This window comes from Dipodomys ordii, unplaced genomic scaffold, assembly GCF_000151885.1.
Source record: "Dipodomys ordii isolate 6190 unplaced genomic scaffold, Dord_2.0 Scaffold66, whole genome shotgun sequence".
Taxonomy (NCBI): Eukaryota; Metazoa; Chordata; class Mammalia; order Rodentia; family Heteromyidae; genus Dipodomys; species Dipodomys ordii.
This window is the reverse complement of record NW_012267282.1, coordinates 2319480-2327816: the sequence shown is the minus strand read 5'-3', so window position 1 is coordinate 2327816 and position 8337 is coordinate 2319480.

The window sequence follows — 8337 nt, the reverse complement described above, 5'->3', positions numbered from 1 at the left end:
GGCTCTGAGATTCATCTGCAGTTCACTTGTCATTCCTAAGTAGTTCCTGCTTTTCACAGCTTAGTCTCTGTGTATGGTGTGTGTGTGTGTGTGTGCGTGCGTGCGTGCGTGTGTGTGTGTGCATGCATGCGTGTGCATGTGTGTGCCAATACGGGGGCTTGAACTGAGGGACTTGTGCTTTTGCTTGGCCTTTTCTCTTGGAGGCTGGCATTCTGCCACTCGAGTCACAGCCCCACTTCTGGCTTTTTTCTGGTTAATTGAAGGTAAGAGTCTCCCAGACTTTCCTGCTCTGGCTGTCATGGAACTGTGGTCCTCAGATCTCTGCCTTCTGAGTAGCTGGGGTTGCAGGCGTGAGCCACTGAGGCCTGGCTAGCGTAGTTATTCTTTGAGTATTTATTTGTGAGTTTTCTTCTTGTCTTTCATCCTTCAGGCTCTAGTGTCCTTTCCCTGACTCAGTGTCACTGAGGCCATTTTCCCCTAGCCAACACTCCTACCTCTCCATCTTTGATCTGTGACACTACACTGTTAATTGTCTGTCAGTAACCTTATGTACAACGCACAGCGTGCTTGAGCCACTCTTTGGGGCCAGTTTCACAGAGACCCCCCCCCCAGGGATGCACGGATGAGAAGAACAGATTAAACCAGAGCTTGTCGTAGGTGTAGGTAAGAAGATAACTTTCACATTTAAAATTTGAGTCATATGTAAGTTGACTTTTAGCCAAACACAGGGGGATCCAATAAGTTAAGTGCTAAAGACATTTCAGCCGAGTGCTGGCCGCCCTCAGAGGGCTCTTAAATGTCAAACGAACCATTTTAATTCGGTCCAGCCAGTGTGCTTGGTAGCCAATGGCACTGTGTCCGTCATCCCTCCGAGATCAGGGCCAGACAGCTGAGCGAGACTTGAAAGGATGTCACATCCAGAACACCCGGCAAGCTGACCAGAGCGCGGTGCCTGACGCATGTCTTAAATAAAGGAAAAGCTACCGGCCCTGTTGACGGTGTAACTGACTGGTATCATCTGTCTTCCCGGCCAGCGGAGAGGGGAATCTCATTTTCAGCCATCCTCCTGTCTTCAGCCCCCGTCTGACTGTGAAGATATTAAGTTCTGGCTGTGCTGAAATTCTAAAGGGCAGGCCGTGCATTTGGTTTAATGGTGTGATGCCAACCATGGAAAACAAGCCTATAAAGTACACGCTGCATCCCTGGTGTCTCCAGGGTCAGGAATGGAGGGATTGGAAGGGAGGGTAAGCAGCTACGGTAGCAGGATGCTGGGGTGGTCACCCTCGTGTTTGTGAAACACGTTTGCAGCTCTAGCACATGGAACCAGTGTGCTGCCGTCTGTGTACATGGGAGCTCTACCCTCGCTCCATCCGAAGCCGGGAATGCCGTCCTTTAGATACTAACCGAGATGGCAGAGCAAAGAGCCGGTGGCCCGCACTGGTGCGGGGGAGATCAAGCAGCTGCTGTGAACCCATTGATGTGTGTGAAGAAATAAAGGAAGGTTTCCAGCATACGTGTGGGCGTGCCGACCCTGAAGTCCAGGGGATGGGGGCGGGTGTGGAGCTGGGGACGGCCCTGGCCCAGGCTGGCTTCCCTCCACCCTGACTGCCCCTGTCCCACCGAAGCCAGGATGGACAGAGCCAGCCGCTCGGGGCTCGGTGGCAGGGAGGCAGGGCTGCAGCCCTGGGATTCTCTCTCCCGGCATTGTGGCTGCAGGTGTGCCACACTAGGTGCAAAAGAGAGTTAAGGTCCTTGGTCAAGGGAGAGTGACCCCGCAGGACAGACTCTGAGGAAGGGCGGAGCGATCGAAGCAGGAGGAAGGCTCACCCAGGAGTGAATTCCCCAGCAAACCCCGAGGAGGAGACGGTGCTGCAGACGCCTGGATCCTAACTGGACTTCTGACCTCTGGACGGGGAAGACGAAGCCTCTGGCGGAGCTGCGGCCGCAGCTCTTCTCCCCGTGTTCTCCTCTGGACTTCACTTCTGTGCACCTGCTGTACCGGCTCCTCGGGAAGGGAATCCCCCGGGGTGTGGCCGCCGCTCTCACCGGTCACAGTGGGAGGGGCCAAACAACTACCCACAGTGCCCCGAGCTGGTGGCTGGGCTGGTCTCACACCGTGTGGTTCTACTCTGTCACCAAACCCAGAGGGACACGGCTGGTTCACCTGCATGCGTGTGTGTGCGTGTGCATGCGTGTGCACACGTGGAAGTTCTTCATAACTGACGTAACTCCGCACGGATGAGGATAATGCACGGGAGGATGGCAGAGGAGTTAATCCACCCATTGTCTCCGTCCACAGCAGCAGGAAACATCTCATTTGATTTGTTTCTTCACGTGTGACTGGTTTTACCTGATCAAGCTATGAGGTTGACGTCGTTCATTCGCTTGAGCAGCAGGTTTGCAGTTAATTATAACACTGGGTTCCCTGCTGGACACAAACATTTCCAAACTGGGGCAGAAATGACGCTTCAGTGTTACAGGCCTGGCCTCCGGGTGCTGGTGCCCAGCCGGCCCATCGCCTGCTCCTGTGTGGGAGCTGAGCACTCCACGGACACGCTCGAGGACGCTGGCGGAATCCTGAGAGAGGCAGGCTCGTCAGACGGGGCGGGAGAAGAGTGGTGGACACGTGGCCACCTGGCCCAGCCCTGGCTGTGCGGAGCCTCGGCCTGCCTGGTCCCTCTGGACACAGGGTCTCACGAGTCTCTAAACCGACTCCCGCCTGCTGCGTGGCTGGGGGGTGCCAGTGAAGACTGGCCTTGAGGGTGAGAAGAAATGCGTGGAGGGGAGGGGAGGGGAGAGGTCGCCGCAGGCAGGAGGGAGGGCACTGCGGAGAGGCACGGAGCCCTGACACTGGCACGGAGGGAGGAGGAACAGAGCCAGGGCTGGGTGTCGGCAGACGCCTCGTCCATCACAGCAGACGTGGAGGGCGGAGGGCTCGCTGGCAGAGCTGGGCTTTCCGTGTGGTTGCCAGATGCACAGCCCTGCGTCTCATCTCTGAGTCCAAAGGACAGAGCGCTCAGCACGGACCCCTTGGAAGGCTGGTGTGTGGCCCGGGGCCGCACAGCTGCCCCTCCAGGGAGGAGGAGGAATGGCAGCAAGGAGAGCGCTTCCCTTCTGCTCTGGCGGCTGGAGATGGGAGGAAATAACCGGAGGGCGCATGACGCCCGCTTTCTCCCCCAGCACAGCTCGCCCAGATTTCAGAAAACGAGGGAGAATGGTCGTCTCGTAGTGAGTCATATGTAACCCCACCGTTACGTTCCACGTTTTCCCCCCCAACTGTTTCATACAAAGGGCTCTTCAATGTGGTCAGGGTGGAGAGCCAGGGGAAAAGAAAAAGGAACAGAAGCACTCAGGCACAGCACAAGGGCCGAGGACGCTGCGCACCCGGGCTGTGACCACACGGTCAACGCAGAGGGTCTGATAAAAAACTGAGGAGGAGGAGGAGGAGAGGATGTCTGCCAGGCACTGAGGGCTGGGAGGAGCTGACCCAGCCGACGGCCGGAGCTCAGTGCGCCTGTGCGCCGCCTCCCCCTCCAGGCAGAGGATCAGCAAGAGAATATTGCTGTTAATAAGAACAGTTTATTCCATTGCCACCTGCTGGCATGGGGGGGGAGAGACAGAGAGAGAGAGAGAGGGAGGGAGGGAGAGGGAAGGGAGGGGGAGGAGCAAATCACTTGGCCAGGTAGAAAGATGTTTCAAAGAATGGAGGGGGCCTCAGACTCAGGCCCGGTTAGTTCATGCTTTCTGCCTTCTCTGTCACAAGACCCTTCAGCCCCCAAGGGGATGTATTTTTGCCAGACGGCCTGGGGGTGGGGGTGGGGCTGGTATCTGCTCCCTTCGCCTGCCGGGTAGTATTTCCTTCCTTCCATTGCAGGCCTCGGGCGGGTGTGGGGGTGGAGGTGGTGTCAGATGCAGCCCTGGGGACCCTGGGTCTTGAACTAGAAGCCAACACACAGAGAGGCAGAGCCAGGAGCGAATGAGAGGCAAGAAAGAAGAATGATTCATCAAGCAGCACCAACTTGCGCTTTCCAGTGAGGCGAATTTATGCCACAGGGTTTCCTTGTTTAAGCGGTTGAGCTGGGCGTCTATGACTATACCACATATCGGGTCAAATTTAGCAAAGTCCGCGCTGACGTCAATCATCTCTGGAGGGACTGAGTGGAGGATGGGGTCTTCATGCAGCTGCTCGGGTCTGGATGGGTCTGAATGAAGCAGGAGAAGCAGCCCAAGGAGAGCTATGAAGGAGGGCGTGGGGCCGCCAGGGAGGGTGTGCGGAGGGCGTCCGGGCTCCCTGCCCCGCCCAGCGTGGGCGTCCGGGCTCCCTGCCCTGCCCAGCGTGCTCACACGGAGTGCCTGTCATCCCGAAGGGCGGTGGTGGAGACCCTTTCGCTCCCGGTGGCCTCCTGGTGTTGAGGGTCATGCTTTCCACGAAGAGCCACCTTGGAAAGGGGAGGTCAGCCCATAATGGGTCCTTCCGAAGGTCGCCGTGGCCCAGGAAGCAAGAAAGCAGCGGAACTTCAAGGAGCCAATGGAAAACATCTGTCAGCGGCCGCTCGCTCTCCTGCCTGCTTGTGTTGGTTTCTTCCCCATCAGCCTCTTGCTGTCCTGGCCCAACATGGCGTCAAGTCCAAGCATCTAGGGCATCACAGTGCTAGTGACTACTTCCTTCTTGAGAGGAGTTGAGTGGTCACTGGTCAGATAATGGCTTGAGAGTCCATCTTTGGACCCCACAGAGCATCACCTTCCTAGCTCGCTGGTGAGCACAAGGCTAGGGAAGACACGTACGGACATTGGCGGGGGGTGGAGGCTGCAATAGTTCTGTTTGACATCCAGAATTCATTTTTTTAGACCCGAGGGAGGATTTTGCTTGGCCTGTGAAAACTGATCAAGTCTGACTTGGTCAATGTAATGATGGGCGTGATGGTTCCTGTTCTGTTGCAGGTTAACCTCTCTGATCAAATATCGTAGCATCTACTTGGTAGAGCAGAGCTACATCTGACAGCCCCCTCTCCCCACCAAAGCAACTTACTTAAAATTAGTACACGTCTGCTGCCTACAGTCCAGGTGGAAAGCCAATTTGGTTAGTAATAGCCAAGCTCATAGCTATAGATGGTGGGTCTTGAGGCAGAAGCAGTGTTCCTATGCAGATTACAGTAAGGAATCTGTCTTGGATTGTTTCACTTATTGTTCATAAATAAGAAAATTTAGGTGGAGTTTGTGCTGTTGTCTGTATATGATTTATGTTTGTTGATTACTGTCCAATGACTGTCACAAACACGCTGAGTTCCTAAGCTGATTTTATCTCCTTATTTGGTACATATACACCAATCATTAGTGAAAATGTCAAGGTCTGGACGCTGATAGCATTAGAACTTCGTAGTTCTAATGTTTTCTGCTGATTTGTTTTCAATTGAAAAACCATTTTGTCTTGATGTAATCCACCTAGATTTTTGCCTGCTTTCCCTGGGAGGGAATTCTTGAAAATTTATGTTTCTGTTGCTATTGTGACTGCTGCTTGATTTACTCTGCTTGTGAGTACAGGAGGAGAATTTATGTTAATGCCATTTATTTTATATTGCTCTTTGCTTTTTATTCACCAGTGTCTGTGAGCTACTGTACTGCCATTATTTTTCCACAGATGATATCTATAAAGGACAGAGCCCATTTGCTGGAATGTTTGTACTATTTTTTTTTTCTATTTTGTTCCAACACAGACTGGTACTGAAACATTTTCTTTGGCGGTGTGATTTTCTAATTTCTTAGAACTCCATGGCCGTTCCCTGTGCATTTATGATATAAACGAGCGGTTCTCTCCTATAAGTATTTTCTTGTAGAGATAGGAGTGCGTCGCGTGCTCTGAGCTGCCTTCAGAGCAGGGCGTAAACCACGCTTGGGTTATTCTGAGATGGCCACCAAGTTGGAAAAGGGGAACAGCATTTACTAAGCACAGAGTGATTGTGAATTCTTTTGGCTATACTTCGAATAGAGTTCTCGTGTCAAATGTGGGACATCTAATTGAATTTGAATTTCAGATAAATGGAAATGTTTTCAGCCAATCACGAACATCGCACGGCATACACTTACATGGAAATGACTGCTCGGATGAAATTCAGAGGGACTGGATGTTCCGTATTTCGTTTGCGAACTGTAACCACCCCGTTCTTCAACCGCTCGCTGTAACTCTCACCTGCCCTGCGGCCTCTTTGCTCTGCCTGAATATTTATTTCCCTGTATCTAAGGATCAAAATTCTTCAGGGCCATGTGGAGGAATCTGAAGCAGCTTCTAGTGTACAGAGGGGAAGTTTGAAGTTTGAGCATGGTTGTCCGCAGCCTCTTTGTGCCTGCGAACAGAGCAGAAGGAAGGCTGTCAGCTGTCTGACGCTGAGCGGGAGGGACACGATGCTGGCAGCCATCTTGGTCATTGTCGCGTTCCTCAGCCGGCTCAGGCGGCCTCAGTTCTCCCTGGGGAAGGGCAATTTCACAGAAACGCTCAGGGCAATGGTCAAGAGCTCTCACTAATAGGTCTTTGCTCATCAGTGATAAAACCCGAGCCTCGGAAAGGTCTCAGGGATCTTCTCCTCACCAAGGTGGTCTGCTCCCCAAACAGCAGCACTGAGCAGCTAACACCCCACAAATGCAGGGCCCAAACGAGCTCAGGCTGATCTCTCTCAGAAAAGGTGAGGGAAAGCCGCCCGTCAGAGCGGGTATTTAGCACAGCATCTCCACGGTCACTTCCGGAACTGCCCCCTGCATCTTCTGTGCATTCATTTTCCTTTGTGGTCTGCTGCTAGGGTGTCGTCCGCCCGCCTTGCTCTCCTCCCGCGCATTCCCACCACTCTGCGGGACCCTCCGAGATGATGAGCACGATCCCCACGTACTCATGCACAATCCCAACTGGTTTTCATTAATTAAAATTCTCACCCAGTATAATTACCTATCGCAGACTATATAATTACAAAGTGGGATCTTTATTGACTGTAATCAGAGGGTTTGCTAAGAGCGGAGTAAGAGCTTATGAAGGCTGTTTGGCCTACTTAAATAAACAATTTAAGAACGAGTCACGGTTGCTTCCAATCTGGGAGAGCCACCATGGTCTCCCAGAACTTTCCAAAGCCTGGGGGGTTAGCCTTCTGTTTGTTGCATGTCATTATTATCTTTAAGTAGTTGTGTGAAGGGGTTTTAAGTCAACGGGCCATGAGTTCCACGCCATCTCCAGGTATTTTCTAGTTCTTTCCCCGGGGGCTGGGCCGTGCTCACTGGTTGTGGAGTTGAGTGTAGGCATCTTTCTTCATTTTATTTCTGACGGAGAGGTCTGTCTGTGTGTCTGTCTGTCTGCCCCGTACTTGGAGCTAATTAGTCCTTTCGCTACAGGATCCTTGTTGTGTGTCCATCCCAAACTCTGAGTCACGGATGGGGGAGGACACGTGACTCTTACCGTCAGAAGTGCAGTGTGCCTGGGCCTGCTCCCTGCGTGTGTCTGGGCCTCCCGAGGTCTCTTCCCGCAGCAGGCAGGGTAGGGAAAGCAATTTCAAGAAACCATCGGAGCGAACAGCCTGGTCCTCATTCTGCCGGGGACCCGGGTCGCCTCACCTCCGGCCGGGCGGAGACGGATGCTGTGTTTGGAAATTAAGCAGAGGAGCGATGGCTTGCCAGGCGAGAGGCTTTTCCATGCGCATCCCGGTGGCTTCATAAAGCGTTCCTAAATTCTGATATCACACTTTGTGGCAAGCTGGTTTTGTGGCAAAATGAGGACCTGTCAGCTGATGTTTATGGCTTTCCATAAAAGCTTTCAGACAGAATTTGTCTTAGAAGCCGCTCAGTGCTCCCGGGGGCGGGGTGTGTGTGTGAGGGATTGTTGCAGCTTTACATTTCTAGTCCCTTCCTCTGGGGGAGGGCTGCATGTACAGATGACACACATGCTCGTAATGGAAAAAAATAGTAACAATGGATACGGTGCTTCCTTCTTTTCTGTGTGTTAACCTCACAGAAATTAAGTGCTAACTTGGAAGATAGAATTTTGAATGTTCCCCCCCCCCTTTGGTTGTCAGTTTACCCATGTATGTCAAGTGGTGAGTCTTGGTTATGTGGCTCCAGGAATGCTAGGGACTCTACTCCACAAATACTTCATCTGCACCAGCCATGTCCACCGGCGGGAGGCCTGCTCCCCAGCCCTTCAGGACAGCTGGGAAAGTTAAGTGCTGTGGGCTCCACATGGGTGCGCCACATCTACCAACATCTATCATCCATCCGCCCATCCATCCATCTGTCCCTCTATCCATCCATCCATCCATCCATCCATCCATCCATCCATCCATCCATCCAGCTATCTATCCTCCC